At 44.8% G+C, this 16,469-nt stretch overlaps 1 protein-coding gene across 4 annotated transcripts in view; it reads left to right on the top strand.

Moving 5' to 3' along the window:
* DMD (dystrophin) overlaps positions 1 to 16,469 on the top strand; it is a 6,960,831-nt gene that overhangs the window by 1,834,904 nt on the left and 5,109,458 nt on the right. The window lies entirely within an intron of this gene.

Here is a 16,469-nt window from a genome sequence, read left to right as displayed (position 1 = left end):
CCCTTCTGCACCCATGGATAGGGAATCCAAAAGGCTGGAACAATTTGGTAAGAAGATGTTTTCTTCCTCCAGCCTTGCGCTGCGGTCCGTGAACACCGCATGCCTTTTGGGTCGTTATTCCCACTCATTGTGAGATACGGTTGCACAAGTCCTGCCGCAGATACCGGAGGAGGCCCCTGCTATAGTCTCCCAAGCATTCAAAGATGGGCGAGACGCGGCAAAGTTCATGATCCTTTGTAGCTGGATACGACCGACTCTCTGGGCAGATCGGTTGCAACGACAATGGCCTTACAACGCCATGCCTTGTTACGTACTTTTGGCTTCTCGGGGGATGTCCAACGGTCACTCATGGACATGCCCTTTGATGGCACCCGTCACTTCGGAGACAAAGCGGACACTGCCTTGGAGAGGTTCAAGGATTCCCGGGCTACGGCTCGGTCCCTTGGCCTTTCTACCATCACCCCCCCCCACACTGTCCGCTTTTCGTCCCTTTCGTAGCCACGGAAGGGGCTCCCTGTTGCGTCCTCAACCCAGCCACCGGGCCATGCAGGCTGGGCAGCCTATGCATGGCCGGGGGCGCGGAATCCCACGTGGTCATGGGACAGGGCACCAGAGTTCAGTTCAGTCCACCTCTGCCCCCGCAGCAGCCTCCAAACCTTTCTAGTCCGTCCCCTCACTCCCGCCGAATTGGTGGCAGAATCCGCCATCACCTGCCCCACTTGGAACATATAACCACAGACGGGTGGGTTTTGCAAATAATTCGGAAGGGCTACTCCCTCCCTTTCAAATCTGCACCACCACACATGCCACCATCCTTCCATCACCTTTCGGAGGATCATTTGGTGCTTCTCTGCCAGGAAGTTGCGGCTCTCTTGGCCAAAGGAGCTATAGAAAAGGCTCCCTGTGCCAGAAGTAGGTCGTGGTTGTTATTCCCACTACTTTCTGATACCAAAGAAGAACAAAGGCTTACGTCCCATCCTAGATCTTCGGGAGCTGAACTACTTCCTCAAGAAGGAGAAGTTCAAAATGCTCACCCTTGCTGAGGTTCTGTCTGCCCTGGACCCAGGAGACTGGATGTTAGCGTTGGACTTGTTTCCACATCCTCATCCTGCCTGCCCACAGACGTCACCTAAGATTTGTGGTAGGTCACGAGCACTTTCAATTTACAATGCTCCCTTTCGGCCTTACCAGTGCCCCTCAGGTGTTAACGAAAGTGATGGCGGTGGTTGCAGCTCATCTGCGCAGGTTAGGGGTCTCAGTCTTCCCCTACCTGGCTGTTGAAGGCGCCTTCGCCCCAGACAGTGGTCTCCCACCTCCAGACTACGGCGGACCTCCTGCACCAGCTGGGGTTCACTATCAACGTGCCGAAGTCACACCTGACTCCCTCTCAGATGCTCTCTTTCATCGGAGCAGTTCTGGACACAGTGCTGTTTTAGGCTTATCCTCCCCAAAAGCGAGTCCAAGAAGTTCAGGCTATGATTCTGATCTATCAGCCTTGGTCTTGGTTTTCGGTGAGACAGACTCTGAGGCTGCTGGGCCTCTTGGCCTCCTGCATCCTGCTAGTAACGCATGCCAGGTGGTATATGCGGGCTCTGCAGTGGGACTTGAAGTTCCAGTGGGCACAGCATGAGGGGAATCTCTCTGACATGGTCCAGATTCCGGTGGGGACTGCGAAAGACCTGCAGTGGTGGCTTTAAAATCCCAATTGGGTCACTAGCAGATCCCTCTCCCTTCCCCACCCAGATCTCTTTATAGTGACAAATGCGTCACTTCTGGGTTGGGGCAGCCACATGGGAGAGATGGAGATCAGAGGCCTCTGATCTCCGGCGGAGTCAGGACTCCACATAAATTTGCTGGAGCTCCGAGCGATCAAACTTGCGTTAAAAGCATTCCTTCCCTCTCTCAAAGGGAAAGTACTGCAGGTGTTCACGGACAACACTACCACCATGTGGTACTCCAACAAACAAGGCGGGTTAGGGTCCTGGACCGTTTGTCAGGAGGCTCTACACCTCTGGACATGGCTGGAACATCAGGGCATTACCCTGATGGTTCAACATCTGGCGGGCTCACTCAACGCCAGAGCAGACTAACTCAGCCGCCGATGCACTGTCGATCACGTATGGTGTCTCCATCCGGAGGTGGGGCAAGGTCTCTTTCTCAAGTGGGGAGAGCCTTGCTTAGATCTCTTCGCCTCCGCAGAGAACGCGCAATGTCAGCTATATGTGGAACTCCGGCCTCCTTTACGCCTTCCCACCTATCCCTCTTCTGCCCAGAGTTCTCAAGAAAATCAAGTACGACCAGCCTCAAGTTATCTTGGTGGCTCCGGACTGGGTTCGAAGAGTGTGGTATCCAGAGATATTGAGCATGTCCATCGATCCTCCACTCAGACTGCCTCTTAGGGCAGATCTTCTGTCGCAGCAGCAGGGAACGGTCCTCCACCCGAACCTGTCCAACCTCCGCCTTCATGCGTGGAGATTGAGCGGCAACACTTGACGGCATTTGCCCTTCCACTCGAAGTCTGCAATGTTATCTTGGCAGCCTGGCGTCCATCGAATAAAACTGTGTATGCCTGTCGTTGGAATAAATTTTTGGCATGGTGCACCAACAAATCTGTTGATCCCATCTCTGCCCCTTTTTCAGAGGTTCTTCTATTCATTCTTTCCTTAGTCCAGCAGGGCTCTGCCTTGGGCACCCTTAAGGGGTATCTGTCTGCCATTTCCGCCTTTCTTAGGCTTCCTGATCAGCACTTACTCTTTAAATCTCCTCTTGTGAGTAGGTTCTTAAGGGGGCTCACCCACTTATTTCCTCCTACTCCCTTCATCATACCTCAGTGGGATCTTAATCTTGTACTTACTTACTTGATGTGTACCCCCTATGAGCCAATGCATAATTGTCCCTTACAGCTCATCACATTCAAAACTGTCTTTCTCATCGCCGTCACCTCTGCTCGCAGGGTGAGTGAGCTTCAGGCCCTTTCTTCAAAGCCTCCATACTTGTCAATGCACCCCGACAAAGTGGTGTTACGTACTAGGGCTTCCTTCCTTCTTAAGGTGGTTACACCGTTTCATGTAGGCCAGTCCATCACTTTGCCTACCTTCTATGCACCCCCACATCCTTCCCATGAGGAGGAGAGACTCCACCATCTGGACCCAAAAAGAGCGTTGGCGTTCTATCTCAATCGCACTAAAGACTTCCAGGTGGACGATCAACTCTTTGTTGGCTATGTGGGTGCGAAGAAAGGGAAGGCGGTGCAGAAACGTACCATCTCTCGATGGGTGCTTCTTTGTATCAAAATGTGCTACGCTTTGGAGAAAAAGCAACTTCCTGACGGCTTGCGGGCTCATTCTACCCGGGCCACTGCTGCATCCACTGTGTTAGCACGCAGAGTTCCTGTCCTGGATATCTGTCAGGCAGCTACGTGGGCGTCTCTGCACACGTTTGCTAAGCATTACTGCCTGGATAGTCAGGTCCGTCGAGACGGCTACTTTGGTCGATCAGTCCTGCAGGACTTTCTAGTATGATCTTAGTTCGCAGCCCACCACCGAGGATGGCATTGCTTGGGTATCTATTCTAAGGTAAGGAATCTGCAACTAGAAGTCTCTATCAGATGTCCAAGTTACTTAGCTGTGATAACGAAATATCTGGTAGAGACATATTCTAGTTGCAGATTCCTTACCGCCCACCCATCCTCCCCACTTGCGAACTGATTTCTAGGAACAGGGATGCCCCCTTTCAGGTCCTTAGCTCTGGCGCACCATACTCTGTGTTCTTTGTGGCTTTGCGCTCTGGCGTGGAAAGTTGTTAAAAGAAACTGACGTCACTGCGCTCTGGCGGCGTCTATGTACTACTCCCGACGTCATCACGGCGACTACGACGCCTGCGGAGTCGACCGACGCCACCTCCCGACGTGCAAGGGTATTGCTCGCAGAAAAATCTCCGGATCCAGTCTGACGCCTGGGGGGAAATTCTAAGGTAAGGAATCTGCAACTAGAGTATGTCTCTACCAGATATTTTGTTACCGAAGGTAAGTAACTTGTACATTGAAACTAGCATGACCCATAATATAATTACAGTGATCTGTGGGAGCAAAGCGGAGAACAGAAATGTGAATAACTGAAACTTAACATGCACCCTTTTTATAACAGATTTTTGGCCACAAGCCCAGATTTAGAAGAAGAATCATTTACTGAACATCGGCCTGTTAATTAGGTGAAGGTTGCAAATCAATTAATTGCTATCTTGGTGGTAATTATAAGCCTGATTTGGAAAGAAAACATTCTGGTCATGCCAACTCTATGAGCTGTAAACTTGAAGCAGGGAACTAATTATAGCTTTGCCATTATATTCAGACCAACAAAACATTTGCCTTTTGAAACTGAGAATGGTAAACAGCATATACTTTATGTTTGACTATAGGTTGATTGATTTAGAAAAGCTTGCAGGGATATTGAAACACAGCCCCTTTAAGGCTATGCAAGAGAGATCATTTTAGCATTATTATTTAGGCACAATCTGCATGCATTCAAACGGGCATTACCCATGACTATAAAAGCTGAAAGTGCCTAAAATAAAAGACGTATACTCATTGTTGACGAAAGGAGTATGTTGTAGTTTAAAAATGTTAATTAACAATTATTATAAAAGATTTGACATAATGAAGATAAACAATGTTGTGGTTTGGTAGGCTGTGTTTGAAGTCGAATCCTAAATGTCTGTCATAGCATACCAGCATATATGTGAAGAAGTCCACCAAATTAAAATTAGGGACCTTACTCTTTTAATGCTCTTGGATTATTCTTGGAATTTGTTAGCATGCATTGAGTTATACCTGACTACGTCACAACAAAATTCTTGTGAATAAGGTATTTTGCATTGCTTATCAGAGCAAAACAGATGGTCAAACATTTTTTATGTTAACAGTATAGCATAAACAAACACTTTAATACTAGTCTTTCATATGAAAATAAACAAAACAGCATACCTGAGGGAAAAGCATATAGGGAAATGGATACTGCAACAATTAATGTGAGTGTGTATTATTATATATATTCTCTGAAAAAACTAAAGGTTACAGAGATGTTGTAGTTGGGAAATAGATTATTTTTTTTTAAACAGAAATTCTCTTAAAAAACAAAGGTTACAGGGAAGATATAGTTAGGCTCACATTTAAACGTACCAAACCATAGAATTTCACCTGTTATAGAGATTATCTCAAGTAACTACAACTCAGGCCCTAAAGTAACTATAATTTGAACCACTGCCATGTACAGTTTTCTCCTAGATAATTTAACTTTTAATGTTACATTGACAGTACTGATGATGTTATCAAAGATGTCATGGGTGATGTATTATGTGGTGTAATTAGAACTGCATGGTGAGGGCGCAAGTAATTTTAGTTAATCCAACCAATCCAATCATGTTAATCCAGCCAGTCCAACCACTGCAAGTCATTTTCATTACTATACCTTAATCCAACCACCACTGCGGATGACCTTTCACTGTGTGCGGCTGTGGGTAGCCGCAGGGCCTGGCCTGTGTCCAGGCCCTGTGGCCACCCCCCTAACCACACAACCACTCGCTGTGTGCAGTGAGAGTTGGCTGAAAACTGTCTCTCTGTGTGTGAGAATAGGTGTGAGAGGGTGTATTTGGGGTGAGAGTGGCTGTGAGAGTGTCTGGGTGGTGCGAGTAGGTGCATCAGTGCCTTAATTGGTGCATCAGTTTCTGTGTGGGTCTGTGAGTGGGTGAGTGAGTGTCTGAGTGAGTCTGTGAGTAGGTGCTTGAGGGTTTGAATGGGGCTGTGAGGGGGTTCCCAAGGGTCTGTGACTGGGTACTTGAATGTCCTGAGTGGATCGGTGAGTGGGTGCGTAAGGGTCGAGTGGGTGTGTGAGTGGGTGAAAGAGATTGAAAAAAAGAAATTGAGAGAGAGAGAGAAAGAGGGTGAGTGGGAGGGAGAGAGAGAGAGGTTTTTAGGCTTTGATGAATGATTTACATAGAACAAGATATTTCTGGACAAACTGAAAAGAAAAATGTATTTGTCAATTAAAAAGATTGAGATCACCTTTCATTATGAACCTTAACCGTATGAGGTTGAAAACAAACTAAAGTAGAGAAATGACCACAGACACATCTAGACTAGAACCCTCAGCCTTCAGTGTGAGGATCTGTGTAATTCCGTCCAGTGGTTCGGGGGGCATCGCTGTTTAAAACAATTAACATGAGAAACACTCCTTTTTTGACCCTCCTTTTTCTCCGCCCGCGCTTGATGGATCACCCTGAAACTTTCCAGACCACAGCTGACGTGACTGTCCAATTTTTTGGGAAAGGTTTGTGAATATTCGTCAATTAGCACCAAAGATATGGGTAAGTAATATAATACTTAGTGATGACTGCCACTGGGTAATATATATATACATATTGAGAGGGACCATGGGACCACCAGGGGCCAAAATAATTTTTGTTTTGCTGTTCAATCGGGAGTACATGGGGTTGCAGTCCCTCCCTGAGCCTAATCGAGGCCTTTGGGACCCCATCCCCTGGGGCTTAATTTTTAAAATAAAAGAGGGGACATGCAGCCACCTCCTTTGGCTGATTACAGTGCTGAGAACCCCATCCCCCAGAGCCACTTTAAAAAAAAAAAAACATGAGGGGGATGCACATTCCCCCTACCTAAGCTTGTGTATGCCCTGGGGACCCCATCCTCCTGGGCAGAAATGCATGTTAATAAGCAGGATAAAGGGGAGGGGAGCACAGGGGTACTCCATTCTCCCATGCCTGGCTCATACACTATGTTCCTTGGAGCCTATTGCTTATATTCTGCGGGTAGGGAAAGGAAGTGTACCTTTCACCCGGTGGGAGCCTTGAAAATGCTTTCTTCTGATGGGAGCTAGCACAGGCAGCTGCTCCTTCCTGGCGAGAGCAATGTGGGCACTGAATCATCCAACATGCTATTTGGTGTGTGCCCTTGGTGGGCACTGGGGCACCCACACTGAAGCACCTAAGGTCAGGGGGGGATGGAGTCCCCAAGGCCACTATTGGCTCAGGGAGGAGGGCAAGGTGCCTCCTCTTCTTAATCAAAAAGATAGGCCTGGGTGATGGGTTCCCCTGGGCCCATGGAGATTAGGGTGTTCTGATTGGCCTGAGGGCTCTTTTCCCTTGGGCAAACTCCCTTGCACTGGAGTAAGGCCCCTCGGAGCGAACACTGTAATTGACATCCTAAAACAGGAGGAAAAAAGTTACAGGCATCCCCTGTGGATGATTAGTAAATAATTGGCAGGGGAATGCAACCGGCATCCCAAAATCACCACTGGGTCCAGGGACCCCATGTTTTGGAGGCTGATTTCTTTAAAAAAGGTAGAGGACACAAGGCCCACTCTGAGTAAATTTTTGGTCCTTCTGAAAAGAAGTCTCTTGGCATAAAAACAGTCTGGCTTACCTTAGAGGCAATGTGCAAAGTATTTACACACTGCACTCATACAATAAAATGTGAAAACACAACAAAAGAAAAATCTCACACCAATTTTGAAAATTAGAATAAAATGTAATAAATGATTTGACACCAAAATGACTAAAATCCAATCGATAGAACTGGAATTATGTCCAAAGAGGAAGAGCTGCTGTACAACGTTGTGGTGAAAATCTCTACATTTGGTCTTTTTTTTGTTTTTCGGAGGTCAAAAATCTCCAGCAAACTAGCCCTAGGAGTTACTCTGGCAGTTCTGGGTTCAAAAGAAAAGTAGGTCTTCAGCAGCAGGTCAGTCCTTTAGGGGCACAGAGCAGGTTTCTGGCAGGAGGGCTGTCCGCTTGGAGCAGCAGGGCAGTCCTCTGAAGTACACAGCAGGTCTCAGGCAGTAGGGCACTCTAGGAATCCTTCACAGATTCAGACGTGAAACGAAGAGTGGGGCTGTGGGTCCTATTTTTATATCTGATGCCAGCTTTAAAGTGGTAGAAACATCTGGAGTCCCCCCTCCGACCCCCACAGATGGTTCTGGAATTCCCTTACTCCCTGCCCTGGTCCCAGAATGTCTGGGATGGCAAAAGGCTAATGCGAAGTCCTTTGTGTGTGTGCTGAGGCAGCTCCTTTGAAATGTAAATAGGGCTGTGCACAGCACTGCACCTACCATTGTGTCAGGATGGCCCACCGTGCCAACAGCTATTACCCCTACATGTAACTGTCTGGGCAATTTCACTGTTTCTTGGTTGACTGGGTTGTGAGTCCTGGTCAAGCAGCAACCACCACTCTAGTCAGGGTGAGGCACAAGCAAACCCCAATTTAACCTGTGCTCAACTCCCTTGGCACAAAGCAGTCCAGCTTAATCTAGAAGCAATGAGTAAAGTATTTGTGCAACACTTCAAACAGTAAAACTGTGAAAACAGAACATAAAATGGATCCCAGACTTCAGTAGAAAAATAGAGCTGAATTTAATGAATAAAGCAAGACCAAAATGACACAAATCCAATCAGTGCAACAAGAATAAACTGAAATATATTGCCTGATACCATAAAGTGCCACCTGAGGATATCTGGGCATGCTGGACTGTCAAAGTCAAAAGTTCATGCCGACCACGAAAGAGTGCAGGTCAGATACAGTCCCAGATTATTCCAGCTAAAGGTTTACCTTCTCAAGTTTTGTGCCAAGAGTCTTCTTTGCGTTGAAGAAAGTCACTAGGAGTAAGAAGAGCGTCACTGGCAGTGGTCGGTATGGCACAAGGAAAAGGCCATGCTCTTCCTATTTTGACATTTCACCTATAAAATGTACTAAGGTAAGCCCAATGTTATCTTAAGGGAGAGATAAGCCTTGCAGTAGTGAAAAATAGATTTGAGTTTTTCACGCCCAGGACATGTAAAACTTTAAATTAAATGTCCAACTTTTTCAATACATTACATCCTACCCTCTAGGCTGTCCAAGGCCTACCCAAGGGGTGACATAAATATTAAAAAGGAAGGTTTGGGCCTGGCTAAACGTTCATGTTGCCAGGTTGAATGGCAGTTTCAACTGCACATAGGCTTTACAATGGCAGGCCTCAGACATGTTTAAAGGGCTACTTAAGTAGGTTGCACAATCAGTGCTGAAGGCCCACTGGTAGTATTTAATTTAGAGGTCTTGTGCACCCTTAATGCACTTTACAGTACTTTACTAAGGACTTGTAAGTAAATTGAATATACCAATTGGTGCTAAGCCAATATTACCATGTTTTGAGGAGTGAGTGTAGGCAGCTGGCTCTTTATATATAATACCAAATGAGGTTTACTGTGGAAAGAGACCAGGGGTTCTGTTACTCATTGACAGGGGCTTGCTTTAGCAATCCTAAGGTGCTCTCTTAGGAAACACTGTGGTTGAGCAGCCTTAGGCTTATCAGAGAGGAGTGTTAGACATTTACCATAGGCACACAGTCAATAAATGAGACACAACTCAATAAGGAGAGCCACATCAATTTACAAAAATAACAAGTATCTTTGCATATATTAAGGCACCAGAATTATTATGATCAGGTAAGTATGTTTTGCAAGAGAAATACTTTCAGGTTTCAAAAGTCGACACAATTTATTTTCCAGAAGTTGCAAATGCATTTTTGACAGGCAGCAATGTTATCTTAGGGAGGAAAAACAAATACTGCATACAGGTATATTACAGCAACTTATGGGACCAGTCTCCTTGACTTAGGGTAAGTATGGGGCAAGGTCCACAGAAGCACAAAGAGGTCAACTCAAGCAGCACTGAGGTGGCCTGGTGCAGAAGTGCTATTCAGCGGCAGGTGCCCATTGTTACCCTTGGGGAGAAAAAACATGTGCTGAATTCAGTCACTTTGCAGCGACTTACGGACCAATCTCCTGGACTTAAGGAATGTATGGGGCAAAGTCCCAGGCAGCACCAACATGTCACCTCAGGTGGCACTGGGCAGCCGAGTGCAGAGGTGCTTTTCAGCATTGGGTGTCCAATGTTAGTCAATGGGGATCAGTCGGATTAAGGAGAGGCTGCAGGTATAGACTGGGAGACCAGTCAGCTGGACCAGCAAGTGAGCTCAGGTCTCACAATGCTCAGGGAGTTGGGACATCTTAGGTCCTTTTCTCCGCAGGTCAGGGGCAACGGCTGTAGAGGTGTCTTAAGGCATTGGAATATTGTCACTGGGAGCACCTGTGGTTGAGGGGGCCTGCAGACAGAGGCCACAGGTGGAGTCGATGAGTCCACAGTGGGCAAGTCCAAGGTGGGCTTTATTTCTGTAGGGCTTGGGAACCATGCTAGCACCATTGGCCCACTTCAACTTGGGCTGGGGTGGCACAGGTGAAGTGGTGCTTTCCAGTGTCAGGTTCTGGCATTCTGGAGCCCTCTCAAGTCTCTTGGGTGCCTGCGGGATGCAGGAAAGCAGCTTCACTGTTCCATAGAAGTTCCTGGGTCTTTGTTGAAGGTAGACACTCCTCCCAGACTTTTGGAGGCACGACAGCTTACAGGATGAGAAAGCTTTGGCACCATTGTGCAGGAAAAGCAGACAGGCTGGCAGGGCTGGTGCCAAGTCAGTTGCTTCTTCCTCAGTCCTTGCTTTTACAGCCTTCTTCACAGCTCAGAAGGAAACTGAGTTCCTGGTGCCAGAAGCTCCCCTGAATACTGGGTTTAGGGGTGCTTAGGGGAGTGTAAGTTAGAAGCCAATGGGGTACTACACCCATATATGACCACTTTCTGTGGTAAGTGGACATAACCCTGCCCCAGAGGTCCAGATTCTGCCAACACCAAGATGACAGATTTCTATTTCTAAATGTTGTGTCCACATCAGCCAGATCACCTTAGGGGTGAGACTGATCTGAGGGGTGGGCACACATCTCTGGGTACCAAATGTACAGCTTGTCTAGGTTCCAAATGGGCCCTGGGGAAGAGGGGTTTGCATTTGCCATTCAAGGGAAGCCAGATTTGCATACCAAGGTTGGTGGGCTCCTTTGAAGCCCTTTGCCTTGGAATGCAGATTTACAGGTCATCCTTTTGGGAGGGGTGTGTTAACATCCCTGCCAGAGCAGGCTTTTTTCCTCTCCACCCAAGATCGAAGTCTCTCACCCTTGGGGATCAGAAACCTGTCTGTTGGTTGAACGGTAGTAAAAACTAGTCAGCCAGCACACAGGTAGATGAAAGGTTTTCAGGGGGCACCTCTAATGTGCTCTCTGGGTGCATGCATTCATAAATCAATCACTGGCATCAGTAAGGGTTAATTAATATGAGATGCTTGATTCCAAACATCCTTATTTTCAAAGAAGTCATCATGTAGCTGGGGAACTAGCACTGACCAGTGTCTAGCACATGTACTTAAAATGGCTTCCCTTTTCACTCACTGTGTCTGAGGATTGACAAAGACATAGCAGGGCCATATCTGCTCTTGAAGCTGTCTTCACATCTAACATATTACACACTGTCTTAGGGCTGTAGGGGCTGCAGTGAAAGACTGAGTTAAATATATTGCATGCAGTGTTAGGTGACATGGAACACATGCTGTGTGTCATGATGTGTTTTCACTTTTGTCTGCACCAAGACACACTGCCTGGAATGGCAGTCTGCCTGTACTAGGTGAGGGCCCCCCGAGGGTGACACAATACATGCTGCTGCCATTTACAAGCCTCTTTTGTACCCATGCCCTGGGTACCAGTGGTACCCTTTACTTGGAACTTACAGGGGTGCCAAATGTATGGCCAATTGGGGAACAATTGGGGAACAATTGCACATTTTTAAGGGAAGATGTCTGGCACTAGGGACCTGGTTAGCAGGAAACCAGTGCACTTTCAGTCAAAATTGCATCAAATACCAGGCAAATGTTAAGAAGGCTAGGCAAAAAAGGGACACTTTCTTACAGTGAGCACAGGCACTTTAGCACTGGTTGGCAGCGGTCAACCTGAGCAGTGCTCAGACTCCTAGGGCCAACAAAAATAGGTACACCAGAATAGAGGAGGAAAGGCAAAATGTTTTGGCGGAAGACCACCCTAAGGCTCACAGGTCTAACAAGAGCCAACTGCTAACTACAGCTGTTCATGTGATCCGGGACAAAGACACCAAATGTTAGCACAAGAAAATGCCATATTACTAAAAGTGGTATTTTCAGAATTGTGACTTAAATTTGGAGGGTACCATTGAAGAAGATTTTGAATTACAATTATTTCAACACCAAGCATTACATCTCTACCTATTCAAATGCAAATGTTAATACTTATTAAATGTAATAAGGTACATCAATGTTATTCATTAGGAAAAGTAGACCTCAGTGGTGAAATACAAATTTGTGAGTTTTTCACTTGCAGGACATGAACCACTTCAAAGCATGTCTAACATTTTAAATACAATGTCCCTGCCCTATGAGCTGTTTGGAGCATAGCCAAGGGTGACTTGCATGTATTAAAAATCGATTATTTGGCTTGTAAAAATGCTTATTTTGCAAACTTAAATTGTAGCTTAAACTGCACACAGGCTGCAATGTCAGGCCTGAGGCATGTTTTAAAGGGCTTTTTAAGTGGGTGGAACAGTCAATGCTGCAGGCCCACTAGTAGCATTTAATTTACCACCCTTGGGTATGTGGAATACCACTTTATGAAGAATTTATAAGTAAAGTCAATAGGCCAATCAGTTGTAAGCCAGTGTTACCATGTTTTAGGTAGTGAGCCAATCACTTTAGCACTGGTTAGTAGTGGTAAAGAGCACATAGTCCTATGGCAAACAAACAGAATTTCAGCATAACAGGAGGGGAGAAGACAAAACGTTTGGGGGAAGATCACACTAAGGCTGACAGTTCTAGCAACAACACATTTGGCCTGCGCATATTCCACTCCTTCATGGTCAGCCTGCAATTGCACCTTGGTCCTGGTCAACCACTACCTATAACTTCTGATTAGTAGCTTTTATTTTCAAAGTTCTTTCTGACTTAAAATGTTATAAATTCATATCTCCAATTCCTTGTATCCAGTTTGGATTGTTTAATTACTTTTTCCTTATTAAACGTGTCTTTATATTTCAAAATTGGATTAGGAATTGTATTTGGTCATGTTTCTGAATTCAAAATCATTTGGTACAGCCAGAACTTAACATGTACCTCCCTGGAAAATTGCGTGCTACTTGTGATTTTATTTTTACCAGAGGCTGAGCAGAGATTCTTCTACAACTGTGCTGTGTCCTTTCTAAACTCTGTTTACTAAGCTGGTAGCGGTATACCTCCTTCAGATTAATAAAGCAATTTCTTACAATGAAGACATTTAGTAGTCAATGATATATTCATGAAATATACGGAGGCCATTTTTTCAACCATACTTTTGTGGTCTAATACCTTTTGAAATGTGCTTTCATGTCATAGCCTTGGAGCACCCTAACAATGTCAACATGAGTTTTTCTATGTTGTTGTTATCGATATTGCTCCTACTAGCTTTCTCAGCTTCAGTATTTTAATTTTCATAATTATCACAGAAAGACAATAATTCCCTTATTGTTTTTGACATTCAATTTTTGACTAATGAATGTATGTAATCTGGTAACAGGACAAGGATGAGAAAATAATGGTGGAGATGACCTAACTATTTTTACATACCAGTTTTTACATTATTGGACTTGTCAAATTTCGCCACTGTCCCTTTTTTTTACCACATTTGACGAAAATACTACAGCAGCTCCTGTCAGTAAGCTACTCGGAATATGACCCAAGACACAGTAGCTGCTTGGGTCATGGCCTTTCTTATTACTGCAATAATCGGATCTCTATTCCTTCTTCACCCACAGCTGCTTCTGTCACCAGTCTTGTAATTTCACTTCTACATCACCCCACCCCTGTCATGTTATTTTACTTGTAGCTACTTGAGCTGCTTCAGCAGTCTGCACTGCATTTCAAGTCATCGCTGGGATGTTTTCAGTAGTTCTCTCATGTAAGGTTCAAACATGCTGAATTATTACTCTTGTTTGTAAGAAGTGAAAATAAATGTCTTCCACAATTAAAGCAAAAAGATCTTACTAAAAAATAACGTGAAAATAAATTATACAAACTCATTATAGATAACTTATAGCTTCATAAATTAACGTGAACATTTGTACTTCTATCAAATTAGTGGAATAGCTGTATGAACTTATGTATTTTGGAATAATAAAACTAATCAGGTTGGTTTTGTTTTTCTTATATTTTTCGATATTTTACTGAGAAACGAAAAATACAGTACATCATATAAATAAATCAAGAGGATTCTGTAGCACTTGAAAACACAGAGGGGCAGATTTATTATTATTTCACACAGCGCAGCAAGACCCCTTACCGCGCTGTAAGAAGGGGAAAGTCCAGGATATTTAACATGTTATGGCACATTTCTGTCCTTTTCTTGTGCTGGTGCACAATGTGCTACTTTCTGCAATGGTACCTACATTGCAGGCAGGATTGTTTCTGTATAGGCAGCGGGCACCTTCTTGCACAAAAACAATCCTAAGAGGCATTTTCCTCTTTACAAGTGTGCTGCAGAATGTAGCACACTTGGAAAGAAGAAACAATGGTGAGAAAAAAATATATATTTCTCCTTGTTGTGCCTCCCTTGGGAAGGTGTAGTATATAGACACATTTCTAGGGTTGCCAGTGTTGGTAAATCTTGGATTGTGCCAAAATCCATAGGTGGATGCGTCTGAGCAGCAACGTTCCACCCATGGAAAGCCTCCCTGGGTAACTAGACTAATGCAAGGCAGCGATTTGTGCTGCCTTACATTACTCAAGATTTATCAAGCCACTCAAGGAAACAAATGGTGGCATAGCATTGGCTTGATAAATCTGACTTTGTTGTTGTGTCACCTTTGTGCGCCCTTGCGTGATGCAAGGGCTATGCATTACAATGATAAATTTGCCTTAAAGGGTCTGATTTAGAGTTTGGCAGATGTGATACACTGTCACAAATGTGTCAGATATCCTGTCTGCTGTATTGCAAATACAACAGGATATAATGCATTGTATTGCAGAAGATCTGTTAAGTATCCCATCAGCAAAACTCTAAAGCAGTCCTTAATTCACTAAACTTCAATATCCTTACAATACAAAATATCCCAGAAGCAAAAATGATGCAATCAACAATGTTGTGCACTTTAAATACAAAGTGCTGCCTTTTTTAGTCAATTCTGCGCTGCGGTGTGTGTAGAAGGTATGCAGTCATGAGTGCTTTCCTGTAGAAACATTACCTCTGTTGCATGAGGGCAGGCAGCCTGCAAATGATGGACTCACTGGTGGTTTGGTTTATTTTTCTGTTAGGGAAATTTCACTCTTAGGGGAGTAGCCGACAGACTGCGCGCTGCCAAGGAAGACTTCCAGGACACTCTTATAGCATACTCCCAAATGAGACAGTCGGTCGCTTCTCCATAAACCAGGCTTGGGATTTATTGATGCTAAGCCATGCAGCAAAGGAATGAATTTAAAGCCTGACTCTTTAGGAGAGTAATACTGCACCTCACAATAGAGGCTAGGAATGATATATCCATTCAGTACAAGTTTACAGGTAATGTTACGGACTTCATCCTTCCTAAGGCTCTCCTTAAAGTTCAGAGGCACTGTTGCTCACTCTGAAAGAGCGGCAGATGAGTCCACTACTCTGTCATGGTATACATCTAGCTGGAACATTGTAAATGTACAAGGCACACTACTGTGATGTACAGCATAAGCTGTTGGCCAATCCTTTTTTTCCAGACCTTTAGGTTCTCAGTCTGTTTGCTGTGATATGGTACCTGGGGCCTGGTTTAAGGAACGTGTCACTGCACCCAGTGCAGCGCCTCCTTGCTTGTGGCCCTTAGTGCCTCTCTAACACCAGCATGAGTGTGCCGTATCTAAGAGATGGTGCATCATGGCGGTAGGTAGAGTACTAGCGTCAAAATGTTTAATGCTAGTTCGGAGCTTTGCACGATGACCTTCAAAAATGTTGATGCTAATCCTGCAAAGCCAATTGAGGCCCACTGTAAAGAATGGTGGGCCTCCTTTTAATGCCTGCTCTGATCAGGCATTAAAAGTGCCAAAAAAATGACGCAAAGAAATCTCCTAGATTTCTTTGCCCCATTTTTTGCCCCCCTAACGGTAGAACACTCTCTTTGGCATGCATTGCACAACTTTGTAAATTTGTCGTAGCATTTGTGTTCTTGTTGGGCCACATTAGCGTAACAAATGAAGCTAATATGGCGCAAGGAGGCGCTAGGGGCTCTTAAATTTGCCCCCGGTCTCCAATGTCATAGAATTTTACTGTGACATTTTATGTTCTTATTTATAGTCATCATTCAAATTACTATAATTTTCACGACCACTACTATTATTAGTAGTAATATTGTTAATAACAAGAGCATCATTACGTAAATTATTACTATTATAATTAATATATGTACTCTTCATTATTGGTATTGTAGTAGCAATAGTAGTCGTGGTATAATTGCAATAGTAGTACTTCTAATTAATTGTTTTTTTATTACTAGTTTTATCAGTATTCTGTTAATCAGTATAAACATTTCAGGT

This window comes from Pleurodeles waltl, chromosome 8, assembly GCF_031143425.1.
Source record: "Pleurodeles waltl isolate 20211129_DDA chromosome 8, aPleWal1.hap1.20221129, whole genome shotgun sequence".
NCBI lineage: Eukaryota > Metazoa > Chordata > Amphibia > Caudata > Salamandridae > Pleurodeles > Pleurodeles waltl.
The sequence above is the reverse complement of the archived record's forward strand: the minus strand, read 5'-3'. Positions and strand labels throughout refer to the sequence as shown.